The sequence below is a fragment of the Phocoena phocoena genome, chromosome 11 (genome assembly GCF_963924675.1).
Source record: "Phocoena phocoena chromosome 11, mPhoPho1.1, whole genome shotgun sequence".
Classification (NCBI taxonomy): Eukaryota; Metazoa; Chordata; class Mammalia; order Artiodactyla; family Phocoenidae; genus Phocoena; species Phocoena phocoena.
The window spans coordinates 76,899,534-76,912,622 of record NC_089229.1 but is presented as its reverse complement, the minus strand read 5'-3'; the positions used below and the strand labels follow the sequence as shown (position 1 = coordinate 76,912,622).

Below are 13,089 nucleotides of genomic sequence, written 5' to 3'. Positions count from 1 at the left end.
ACCCATCTGTTTTCCACAGTGGCTGTGCCATTTTACATCCCTGCCAGCAGTGTGTAAAGGTTCTAATTTCTCCATATCTTCCCCAATAGTTGTTATGTTCCTTTTTAAAAATTAGTAGTATCACTATCTTAGTAGGTATGAAATGGTATTTCATTGTGGTTTTGATTTACATTTCCCTAATGACTATTGAAATTGAACATTTTTCATGTGCTTACTGGTTGTTTATATATATTCTTTGAAGAAGATCTATTCAAATCCTTGGCCCATTTTTTAATTGGGCTGTTTGTCTTTTTATTGTTGGTTGTAAGGGTTCTTTATGTATTCTGGATACTATGCCCTTATCAGATATGTTACTTGCAAATACTTTCTCCCATTCCATGAGTTGTCTTTTCACTTTCTTGACTGTGTCATTTAATGCACAAAAGTTTTTAATTTTGATGAAGTCCAATTTATCTATTATTTTCTTCAGTTGCTTGGGCTTTTGGTGTCATATTTAAGAAACTGTTGCCAAATCCAAGGCCATGAGGATTTATACCTATGTTTCCTTCTGAGAGTTTTATAGTTTTAGCTCTTACATTTAGGTCTTTGATCCATTTTGAATTAATTTTTTTATATGGTATGAGGTAAGGGTTGAAATTCATTCTTTCGTGTAGCTAAATCTTACATACAATCTTAGTCACTTACATTGGATAGATTCCTAGACATACAATGCTTTAGTTTTGAACACAGAATTTGGATTTCTAATTCCAGTGATAGTTCCATCATCAATGAAGATAAAAGAAGCAAGAGTGCACTCTCGAACAAAACATTATGTTAATTTTCTTTATGAGCAAAGGACTAAAATCAACAACAAGAAATTATTGGATCACTGCCTAACTCATTTTCTATTGCTATTTGTCTGCTACCTCTACTATCTTAATTACTTTTGTTTGGTGCTTGTCAGAACCATCACTGTGAGAATTCATTTGGGACCTTAACTCCTAGATCACTATGGGCAAGTTTCATCTCTTTTTAAAGACGGTACATGAGGAGATGACATGGAGGAGTGAGTGGATACACAAGGCTCTTCACAAACATGAGAATCTGCAGAAACCATTTATGACTATCAACCCTTGTTCATCTAAGAAAATAGACTTTCTTTTATCCTCTAATCTTCCAAATGTGAATTACCCCTCTTTCCCTAAACTTTCTTTCCTTGGAGCTACAAAATAGAAAGAATGGAAGCTCCCATCTCTTCTCCCTGCCAGTATTTCATCAGTGCTGATAAAGCTGTAAAGAAAAAATCTCCTTAAGTCTTCCACCACCTACAGACTTAGAAAACTGCTTGTGTAGCAGTGGAACATAAACCACAACTGGGAAAGAGCAGGACCTAGACACCAGGATCTGGAGTGGAAGACAAAAGACCAAGGCTGTTATTGTACTGGGGCTGGGGATGGAGAGCTGGATTTATAAGTGATTTTTTTTTTTTTTTTTTTTGTTTAAAAAAATGTTCCATTATCTTTACAACAAGGATACATGTTTTTAAAGCCAGAAATTTTGGCTTCTTAACTATGGTTATTTGTTCTCGGGTAAAGAAGATCATGGTTAATGCGCCCATTGCATCCTACGTAACGTGAGTATAATAGTCACTGTCAAGGAAAATCGTGTGAACTTATTCATCTAATATGTATTAAATTTTAATCAATAAAAGAAGAGACCTGTATCTAACCAAGTAGTAACTGAGTTCTCCCACAATGTGAAAAAAATAAATAACTAAAATGTGAGGTTTGAAGATATTTGAGGTCTAAAATCTCTCTCCCTCAGATGAGTCAAAAATTAAGCAGCTTGGTTCTCCAAGCTGCCTGGCACAGCTGATACTGGGAGTATGCACTACAGTAAGAGTCAAGTGGGCAGTACTTTCTGCAGAGAGCATACTTTGCAGTTTCACTTTATATTCTATAAGTCCCAAGCAATGCTGCTTTTCTGAGCTCTGGTGGTGGAGTACAAAATGGTAAAAGCACTTAAAAAATCATTTGCCAACATCTCCTAAAACTGAACATACATATCTCCTAGTATATAACCAACAGAAATGCATCTATATGTTCACCAGAAGACATGTACTAAAATGTTCATTGAAGCTACCCAAATATCTATGAAATGTATGGTACATTCACATGATGAAATATTATATAGTAAGGAGAATGAATGATCTAAAACTATGTGCAACAATATAGCTGAATCTCACAGAGCTAGCAAAACAACAACAAAAAAAGCCAGACAGAAAAGAGTACATGCTAAAATGAGAGAGTGGCATGGACATATATACACTACCAAATGTAAAACCGATAGCTAGTGGGAAGCAGCCGCATAGCACAGGGAGATCAGCTCAGTGCTTTGTGACCACCTGGATGGGTGGGATAGGGAGGGTGGGAGGGAGGGAGACGCAAGAGGGAGGAGATATGGGAACATATATATATGTATAACTGATTCACTTTGTTATAAAGCAGAAACTAACACACCATTGTAAAGCAATTATACTCCAATAAAGATGTAAAAAAAGAAAAGAGTGCATGCTATGTAATTACATTTATATAAAGTAAAAAAACAGGTAAAATTAATCTATATTGTTAGAAGTCAGGGGAAAGTAGTGACTAGGAAGGGACATGGGAGGTAGGGATAGGAGGGTCTTCTAGAAAACTGGCAATGTTGTGTTTCTTACATTGGATGCAAGTTACATAGGTGTGCTCAGTTACTAAAATTCATCCAGCTGTACATTTACCATAGTGCCCTAGCCTTTTGTGTTACACTTCAATGAAAAGTTTGAAAGTAAATGTACCCAGGGAAGCTTAAATTTTAGTGGCTGAATTGTTTCTTTTATCTTTAATACTTTTCAAATTATTTTTATTTTCTCATATTTCTACTTAAATCTACAAAAATTCTACAGAATTTTTGGTATTGGCATCAAAATTTTTTCTTACTATTGGTCTTTCTGAGCCTCTATTTTCTCATCTGTAAAATGAAGACAACTCTAGAGTTTATTAAAAACTCTAGTTTTAAAAGTAGAGTAGCTGTTAAAAGCCAATGTGAATTTTTTTTTTTTTTTTTTGCGGTACGCGGGCCTCTTGCTGTTGTGGCCTCTCCCGTTGCGGAGCACAGGCTCCGGACGCGCAGGCTCAGGGGCCATGGCTCACGGGCCCAGCCGCTCCGCGGCATGTGGGATCTTCCCGGACTGGGGCACGAACCCGTGCCCCCTGCATCGGCAGGCGGGCTCTCAACCACTGCACCACCAGGGAAGCCCCAATGTGATTTTTAAAGTGTTTGTTAGCACAGTGCCTGGCACAAAATGCTCAATAAATGGTCACTTAATACCTTCCCCTAAACCAGTGGGGCTGTTCCGTGTGCTAACGTGGCACCAGTGATTACCCCTGTCTAAGCATTTCTTACTATTTTCCAAGACTATGAGACACTTGAGAGCAGGGGTAGTGTGTAGCCCATTATAATTTTCTCAGTGCCTCGTTCCGCAGCTGGTGTGGAATAAGAACTCAAAATTAACCAAATAGGGCTTCCCTGGTGGCGCAGTGGTTGAGAGTCCGCCTGCCGATGCAGGGGACACGGGTTTGTGCTCCAGTCCGGGAAGATCCCACGTGCCGCGGAGTGGCTGGGCCCGTGAGCCATGGCCCCTGAGCCTGCGCGTCCGGAGCCTGTGCTCCGCAATGGGAGAGGCCACAGCGGTGAGAGGCCCGCGTACCACAAAAATAAATAAATGAATTAACTAAATAGATGATTGAATAAATAAATTTCTGACACTTTGCAACATCTATTATTTTATTGCTAAATTATGGAATCACATTCGTTTTCCCTGAAACAAGTTTTCTTAGTTTCTACCACCCACTAATAATTTCTCTCAAAATGTTCTGACTTGATTCTCTTCCAAAAGAACCTCTTTCTACTACTTCCTCATATTCTTCATTACCTGTCATGTTGGGTAGCTGTGGAGCTTCATTTTACAACTACTAAATCTAAATAACTGATTTTCTACCCTCTACTCTCAACCTCCCTTAAAAAGTCTTGCACATAATTTTATCTCTCTTGGCCCATTTCAGTGCCTTCAGTTGTTTGGCAAATGTAGAGACTAATAAGCCAGTGCAGTCATTTCTATTTTCTATGGAGTTTCAATATGATTAAGAAAAAATAATTGGGGGCTAGGAATTGTGGGTATCCAGTTGAATGGGAGGCAAAGGAAGAAACTAGAAATCCCCAGGTAAAGCCAGGCTTTTTTTTCTTTCCACCAATGACAAGGCACACTTAATAACTTTAGTCCCAAGGGAGGATATGCCATTCTGAAAAACACTCCACTCTTGGTGATAAAGGCAGGGGAGAGGAAATATTACACCGCGGGAGAGGAAACCGTTTGATAAGCATGTAATATAAACCAGCTCTGGCAACTGTCATTCCTCCTTCCCCATCAAATTTAGGAAAGGTCCATAAACGATTTTCTCTAGTATTTCACCAAAATAATCTCTTGGACTTGAAAATAAACAGCTCCTACCCCTAACCCTCCATCACTATGTGGTAACTAGAGCAATGAACTTCAAATATTTTAAAAGTAAACTTCTTATTGACATGTAATACACATACAGAAAAGTATGCAACTCTCTCCAAACCTTTCTGATCTCTCTCCAATTAGTAAAAAAATAAAATGAGTATATACTCCTAATACGTTTCTTCCATACATATATATATATGCACATGTAACACTGTGCTAATATTATGTACCTTAAAAAACATAAAAACATAGAAGGAAAATAGATCTTAAAAGTTATCACAAGAAAAAAAATCTGTAACAATATGTCAGTGATGGATGTTAACTATAGACTTACTGTGGTGATTATTTCACAATGTATACACATAACAAATCATTGTTGTACACCTGAAACTAATACAATGTTATGTGTCAACTATACTTCAATAAAAAAGGAGGAGACAAAAAGAATGAGAAAAAATAGAAGTTATTTTGTATACCCCAAAGGACCAGCCTTGCACACTACTTGGAAACCACACCTGTACAGACAGTGGGAGCATGCTGCCTTAACAACCAGGTCAATCAGAGGCTCTAGGGAGGGCTTGGTAACTTCTGGTCTCAGTTGTATGGCAACAGCTTAATCTCCAAATGTACACTGGACAGACATCCAGGCTGTCCTAATCCTTTAGGACTATAGCCACAGTATCTGCGATATTCAAGAACTGACTCCCCAGTAGCATGTGTTTATCACAATGGCAGTCTTCTGGGATAGGGAATTTGGAGAAGGAAAACACAAGTATGCTTTTTTTCTCCTTTGTGATAATTTAAAATTAACTGCAGAAAGCAGTAAAGGTTGGCTTTTAGCTCTTAACAAAGATTAAACTTATCTTTGTCAAAAGGAAATAGAAATAGATTCTCCAGACATTTTAAATATGTTTCTAAGACTTACATTTAAGCTAAAATAACCGTTTGGCTGACTGTGGATTCAACAAGGGATTAGCTCCAGTTTTAGCTCCGCAACTAACGAGCTAGGTGATCATTAAGTAAGTTTCTCCATCTGTAAATGAGCGCGCTAAACTGGATGAGCCTAAAACATTCTCAGAGTATTTTGTGTGACTAACACCACCTTGTGGACATTCATATAGTACCATATGATAAGGGAAGCTTCGTAGCCAAGATAAAAAAGCTGCTGGTTAAAACAGTAGCAAAGGGCTTAGTTTTTCCTGGTAGTTCTAGATGTCAGCCTCCTCAATAATGAAATGGTTTAAGTTCTTCAGAAGAAAATGAAAATTAGAATTTTTAATTATGACAGGTTCCTTATTTTAACAATTGACAGACTGATATCTCCAGGATGCTCTAGAAACGGCCAAAGATATCCCCAGTGCATCCCTCATCACTGGTTTATTTGAGAAAGAAGGAAAACATTACAAAGAGACCTGAACTCTGTCTCATGGAGTTTAGGAAGCAGAAGCTCAAGCTGCTAGAGCCAAAAGCATCCCTGAATTCGTGCACTCCACTGCCGTTATCTTCAGTGCTAGCATAACGCGGGAGTGGGGGGAGGCCGGAGAGGGGGAGGGGTGGAAGGGACACCATTTCTGTTGGATGTGAATGGTGCGCCCTTGGAGTTGTTCCAGGAGGCTAGGCTGGCCGAAGCAGGCAACTGGCCTGGCTTAAACTGGAGATTTAGGCCTTGAGGCTAAGAGGTATGTTGTACTATTTCAGCATGTTTTATGAATTGGTTCCACCGTACTGTTATAGCTCAGCCAAACTTTACCCTTCAGAAATCATCCTGAGGGGCTTCCCTGGTGGCGCAGTGGTTGAGAGTCCGCCTGCCGATGCAGGGCACACGGGTTCGTGCCCCGGTCCGGGAAGATCCCACATGCCGCGGAGCGCCTGGGCCCGTGAGCCACGGCCGCTGAGCCTGCGCGTCCGGAGCCTGTGCTCCACAACGGGAGAGGCCACAGCAGTGAGAGGCCCGCATACCGCAAAAAAAAAAAAAAAAAAAAAAAAAGACACATTGGGACAACAGGGGCAATTATTCCACACAGATCTATCATATTAGATATTACTGGGCTATTCATCTCAGGTGTGGCAACGGCACACCTAAGGATGTAGAATATCCTTATTCCTTGGAGATGAATGCTTACGTATTCAGGGATGAAGTGTCATATTGCCATAACTTACTTTCAAATGATTCAGCAAAGCAGATAAAGTACTTGTGGTAAAATCTAACAGTTGGTGGATCTAGGGAGAGGTTTTACTATTGTTCTATCCCTTCAACTTTTCTGCGTATTTAAAAATGTTCAAAGTCAAAATATTTTTTAAATTATTGAAATTCATCAAGACCATTAGCATAAATTCAACTCTTCTATGATCATGACTTGTGAAAATACAAAGTTGTAATTAGTCAGTTAATAAATATTTATTGTGCTCCTACTTATATACTAAAAACCACTGTACTAGACTCTGGGAACTATTGTAGTAAAAAGTAGACATGGTTCCTGCTTTCATGGGACCTACTTAGCATACAATTCTCTGTGTGTGTGTGTGTGTGTGTGTGTGTGTGTGTGTGTGTGTGTTGGGGAGGGTAGTGGTTGTTCTGGAAGACTTCCCCAAGTGGTGCCTAAGCTGAAACCTGATGGATAAGTAGGTGTTGCCTGGCTATAGGATAGTGGGGAAATGGGTCAGAGGGAACAAACAGTATGTGTAAAGGTACTAATGATGGAGTTGGTCAATCTGGAGAGTGACAGGAATATTTATTCCTACGGCTTCCCCCAGCTCCCCACCCTTTTTTACACAGCCTGTCTCCTGGTTCCATTGACCACTCCCGACCCCCAACCCTTCAGACCTAAGGGTAGTAACAGCACCCTAACATTACTAGCCCCAATGTTACCAGTCCTGAGAACTGCACTTTCCCTTGGAGTTTCCCTACACCATATGCATAGCTTTGTAAAGTTCCTTTATTAAACTTTCCTCAAATTATCCAATGTCAGTAAGCCATCTATTTCCTGCTGGCACCCTGATTAATAAAAAGTTCTGGAGAGAGACTTGGGAGATGTCTGCGTATTTTAGATAGTATTTGGGACCGTGGGAACGGAGATGGTCTGGGAAGAGGGTTGAAGATGAACCCTGGGCCAATGAGCATCTGAAGTAGGAAACCTGGGAACAGCAGTGTTACCAGCCAAGAATGCTTCAAAAAAAGAAACTATCAATTGTATCAAGTGCTATTGAGAGGCTGGATGAGTAAAATGAGGGCTTTGGAATTCCCCATGAGAAAGCCATCAGTGACCCTTGGAGTGTTGGGGGCAAAATCAACACTGGAGTGGACTGTAAAGGTGACTGGAAGCAAAGAACACACCTGTTACCTTCAAAAAAACCCATAACTGTTCAGGTTCCTATTTTAACTCTACCAGTGACTTGCTGAAGAATCTTGAGACCTCTGTCTTAATTCCTGAGAGGTAAGTATAAACATAAAACAACCACTCTCCTTGCAGTTACAAAAAAACAATACCTGGACAATGTTAAAGTTAATGTAAGCTACGGAAGTGTAGAGAATTGAAGTTCTCAAACAGAGTAAATTATTTCCCCCACTTTCAGACACTGAGACAAAGGGCAGGCTTTGCCAAAAATCTTTTTGGTCTCTCTAAACTGAAAGATTAAGCTCTTTTACACTGAAGCCTGCAACTAAGCATGTCTAAGAAGCCCCTACTCAACATACAATAACAAGCAGTTTCTAACCAGGGTGCAAGATATTTGAAACCTAAAGCATTCTCATGACCACAATAAGTAACCAAACTCCATAGCCCGAGAAATTGTTAGAACGCTCAGATCCCTTTCTTTGAGAACATGAGCCTGTGAAATTATCTAACTTTGATCCAGTTGGGCTTTCTCCTCCCTTCCCAGTCCACTGAACATCACACAAAACTGACTGCCAGACCAGCATAATGCTAAATCTGGGCGATTGGGAAACTGCTCTAGGGACGGTCAATCAAGAGGCTCCCTCGGTATCCTCCATTCTTTACTACAGAGCAAGCAGTTAGTTCTGGCTACCTTCATTTATTTTTAGAAGATTCCTTTGTTTCAACTAAACCTCCTGGAGACTATTTTCTCCACAAAAAGACAGTATATAATATGTACTTTCAACATCAAAATTAACAACATTTGATTAACTGATTTAGACAAAGGTCAACCTCTTCACAAGGGTAAAACTTGCCCCTCGTTTTCATCCTTCGGAAGAGACCCAGGTGACCACCCAAAATGCAGGTTAAGAAGGCACCATTGCTATAGCAGGGACAGGGTCCAGTTTGAAGAGCACAGGCTTTGGAATCAGGAAAGCTGATTTTATTTAAGTTATATGGCCCCCCTTGCACCTCTTCACTGACTACCTGTAAACAGGTTGTTTCGTTTTTTCACTTTGCAAGGTTGTTTGAACAGTGTTTACAGGTGCCAAGCCCACCACAGTAGGTATTTCATAATAGGGGAACTATTTTTCTTTTTACTTGCTACACCCAAATGCTTGTATTTTAGGACAAAGAGGCCCAGTTTCAAGTGGTTCACATAAGAAAAAGAAGAGGCGCTATGGCAGACAAAACTCTTATGGTCCCCACACACCACCTCTAGTGTTCACTGTATAACTTGAGTGTGGACAAGACAACTGTCTTGTTAGGTGACTGGCTCTGGAGACCTGCTGGCTGGGTACAGTGAGTGCCATGTTGGGACTAAGGGGGCCCTCCAGCCAGTAGTTTGGGCTCTCCATCCTACAGCCACAGGGAATGAGTTCTGCCAACAACCCAAGTGAATTTGGAGTGAATTATTCCCAAGTCACCTCATGAGAATGCAACCGAGTTGACACCTGTTGCAGCCTTGTGAGACCCTGAGCAAAGGACCCAGCCACACTGCACCTAGATGGAAACTGAGATCAATTTCTCTAAAGCCACTACATTTTTGGTAATTTTATTAAACAGCAGTAGATCATGTAGGTGCTGTCATCTTTCCAGTACTTAGGTTAACTTAGTAGCTTCACAGTAACTAGATTAGGTGCTGGCAAAATCACCTAGACTATCCCAAAGCTAATTTAATTGTAGTATAAGAAGTTTGACCCACAGGATCTACCTTTCCCAGGTAATAAACTGTTTTTAAAACTTTGATATATGGGAGTTCCCTGGTGGCCTAGTGGTTAGGATTCCAGGCTTTCACTGCCGTGGCCCAGGTTCAATCCTTGGTTGGGGAACTGAGATCCCAAAAGCCGCACGGCACAGAAAAAAAACCTTTGGTATGAACTATACCTCTTTGGATTCATCATAAATCTGTAAAGTAAACAATTCTGTGAAGTAACAGAAGTTGGGAGACTCACAAAAGTCAAGAGACTCAAATGGCTAATAAGGGGGTAGAGCCGGGAATCAGAGAACCCAGGTCTGACCCCAATCCCAAAAATCTACCTTTCTCTATAACCACCTTTTATAGTTTCTCTAAAGTCTCAATGATGCTTCCCATTATGTCCATAGACAATACTAATAAAACCATATTACAGACATTGAAACACTGGAGACCTTTTGTCCTTCACTGTTAAAATCATCTTATCCACTAGGTTAATTATTGTGCACATCAGTTAAAATGTCTTTTACAAAAAAAAAATGTCTTTTACATTTGCAGCCAGTTAAGCCGACTGTGCTCTTTTCCCCATGGGGGCCCAGTGCGCAATGACTGCAAACAGCCTCCTCGGTAGTGTATGCAGCCTGTTGCCTGTATGGGTTGCCCTAAGGGACCTTGGAGACAGCCCTTTCCTGCGGACATTAATGACTGACATGCTGTCCCCAGTCTGGGCTCCAGACAGGTATGCGTGGTGCCTTTGGAAAGCCCCAGGGCACAGTGGCCAGGGTCCACATTGGCCAGGTCATAATGTCCATCTGCACCAAGCTGCAGAACAAGGAGCATGTGATTGAGGCCCCCCGCAGGGCCAAGTTCAAGTTCCCTGGCCGCCAGAAGATCCACATCTCCAAGAAGTGGGGATTTACTAAGTTTAATGCGATGAATTTGAAAACATGGTGGCAGAAAAGCAGCTCATCCCAGATGGCTGTGGGGTCAAGTACATCCCTAATCGTGGCCCCCTGGACAAATGGCGCGACCTGCACTCGTGAGAGCCTTGGCGCTGCCCCCTCCCTACCCATGCCCACCAATAAACCCTACTTTTTTGTCCCTGTCAACAACAACAAAAAATGTCTTTATAGTCAGTCTCCGACTTAATGATGGTTCAACTTAGGATTTTTTGACTTAACGATCATGCAAAAGCGATACGCATTCAGTAGAAATCAGACTTCAACTGTGATCTTTCCCAGGCTAGCAATATGCAGTATATGACTGACACTCTTGTGATGCAGAGGCAGGAGGGAGCCACAGTGAGCCACAGACCCCAGTCAGCCACGCGATCAGGAGGGTAAACTCTCAGTACATTTAGCCATTCTTGCTTTCACTTTCAGTACAGTATTCAATGAATTACATGAGATAGTCAATACTTTAATGAAAAATAGGTTTTGTGTTAGATGATCTTGCCAACTGTAAGCTAATGTAAATGTTCTGAGCATGTTTAAGGTAGACTAGGCTAAGCTATGATGTATTAAATGCATTTTTGACTTACAATATTTTCAACTTACTTTGGGTTTATTGGGACGTAACCCCATGGTAAGTGGAGGAAGATCTGTATTTTAAAGTCTGTATTTCTCAGTAAAGAGGACTTCTTTCCTTCATGGCTTGTTATAATACTAAGGGCTTACACTGAGTATCTGTGAGGGTCAAAAACATTAGTTACTCTTACTTAAGAACACCTTTCAGACAAAGCCACAAAACAGCTTCTTTTATTTTCTAGTAAGACTAAATTTATTCAATACCCTAGTAAAAGTTTTGATTATAAGTATCCAACAGTATAAAAAGTACAAAACAGATTTGTAGATTTCTAATATATTAATACAAAGTGCATGACTACATACAGTACATCCTACAGGCAAAGAGAGGTGGAAGGGGAAAAAGAAGACTGTGGTTGAGGTCTAGTAATAAATAAATAAATACAGAAGTAGAGATGATCCATATTATAGTATATTCTACCACCAATACTGCAGCCAAAATGTACAAAAAAAAAAAAAGAGAGGAAAAATAAACCATTTCAAAATAACTCAGGAGGAAGATGATAATGGCTGGGATTCTTGTAATACACCTCAAAGTCTGTGGGAGAGCTGACCCAACTCACTATGTAGTCTGTGCATATGGTGGCTTGTAGTTTTTTCCAGAGGAAGAAATATAAAATTTTAAGTTTAGATTAAGAACTATAAAACTATAGGGTACCCATAAAAATTGGCTCACTCCTTGTTATTTATACTATCCAATCTTTAAAATCCAGTTTTAAAAATAAGCACTGAGTCATGTTATTACAAGGTAGGCAAATGATCCTCCCCCATTATGAACAGTCTGAACTGGTGATATATTCTTCCTGAACTTTTAGAAAAGAGGCAATAGATAGTACTTTGGTTTGGGTTCAAGTAAAAGGCTTTTAATGAAGGTTTTACAATTGAAGAGCTCCACGTTTAGGATGTATCATCTAACACCTCAATGTTCAGAAAGCCTGACTAAAAGAAACCAAACCAAAACCAACCCACTCAGCATTAACACACACCTCTTTTCTTTTAGTAGAATTTTACTTTAATATAGAATGAAAAACAAAAAACAAAAACCCAAAACCCAAAACCCTAATAGGTTAAAACAAGTCAAACAACCATTCTACACAGATAAAACCTTCACAAAGGTCAACCGAAGTAATCCAGAGCTAAAACTGAATTGTGCAGATTTTCATTGAAGTCACCAGTCATGTAACATAAACAAATTATTTACACACTTGCAAGCCCTCTAAGAAATGTGCCCCAAGAAGCATTAACCTTTGTTTTTTTCATGTGCCATCCTGAAGACTTGCACATTTTATTTTTCAGATAATTTAACATTTTAATAGAGTGCATTCTCTACCAAGGGGTAATGCTTTGGTACTATTCATATAGGATTGCCTATCCTAAAGATTTGACATTTCCCCAAGAGGAACTTTGATTCTGCTTTAGAAGTTTCATATAAATTAAAAACTTTATCAAATATCAATATGGAGGGAGGTGACACAGGATGCAACATATACAGTCAAGTTACCTCTGTATATTTAGAAATTACTCCTTCAAGATATTCGCACTAGAGAGCTTAGTCCGTCCCGCTTAATATTCAGTAGTACAGGTTTGAATCATCAGAACCTTGGCAACACCTCAATATTTCAAAGTTATTAACAACTACCTCTAGGGGCAAGTCTGTGTTTACTGAGTTATGACAAATTTATTATAACGAAGGAAAACAAGTGTAGCCAGCCATCTTAAAAAATGCCCCAACCACTGCTTCTCAATATAGAAAGACTAAAACTACATACGTTTATCATACAACAAATCCCATCTCTGTCCCCTGAAATTCCCCTAATTTCATTCATTAGAAGGGGATTTTTTTAAAAAGCCTTAAAGAGCACTTTACAGCAGCATTCAGCTTTCCTATGAAATACTCAGCATCTTAAATAT

The 13,089-nt window shown here is 39.8% G+C and overlaps 1 non-coding gene across 1 annotated transcript; it reads left to right on the top strand.

Moving 5' to 3' along the window:
* The first annotated feature begins 10,147 nt into the window (after positions 1-10,147).
* On the top strand, positions 10,148-10,279 carry LOC136131633 (small nucleolar RNA SNORA70). Its single transcript, XR_010656370.1, has one exon. It is a non-coding gene; the product is annotated as a small nucleolar RNA SNORA70 (small nucleolar RNA).
* The last annotated feature ends 2,810 nt before the right edge of the window (positions 10,280-13,089 follow it).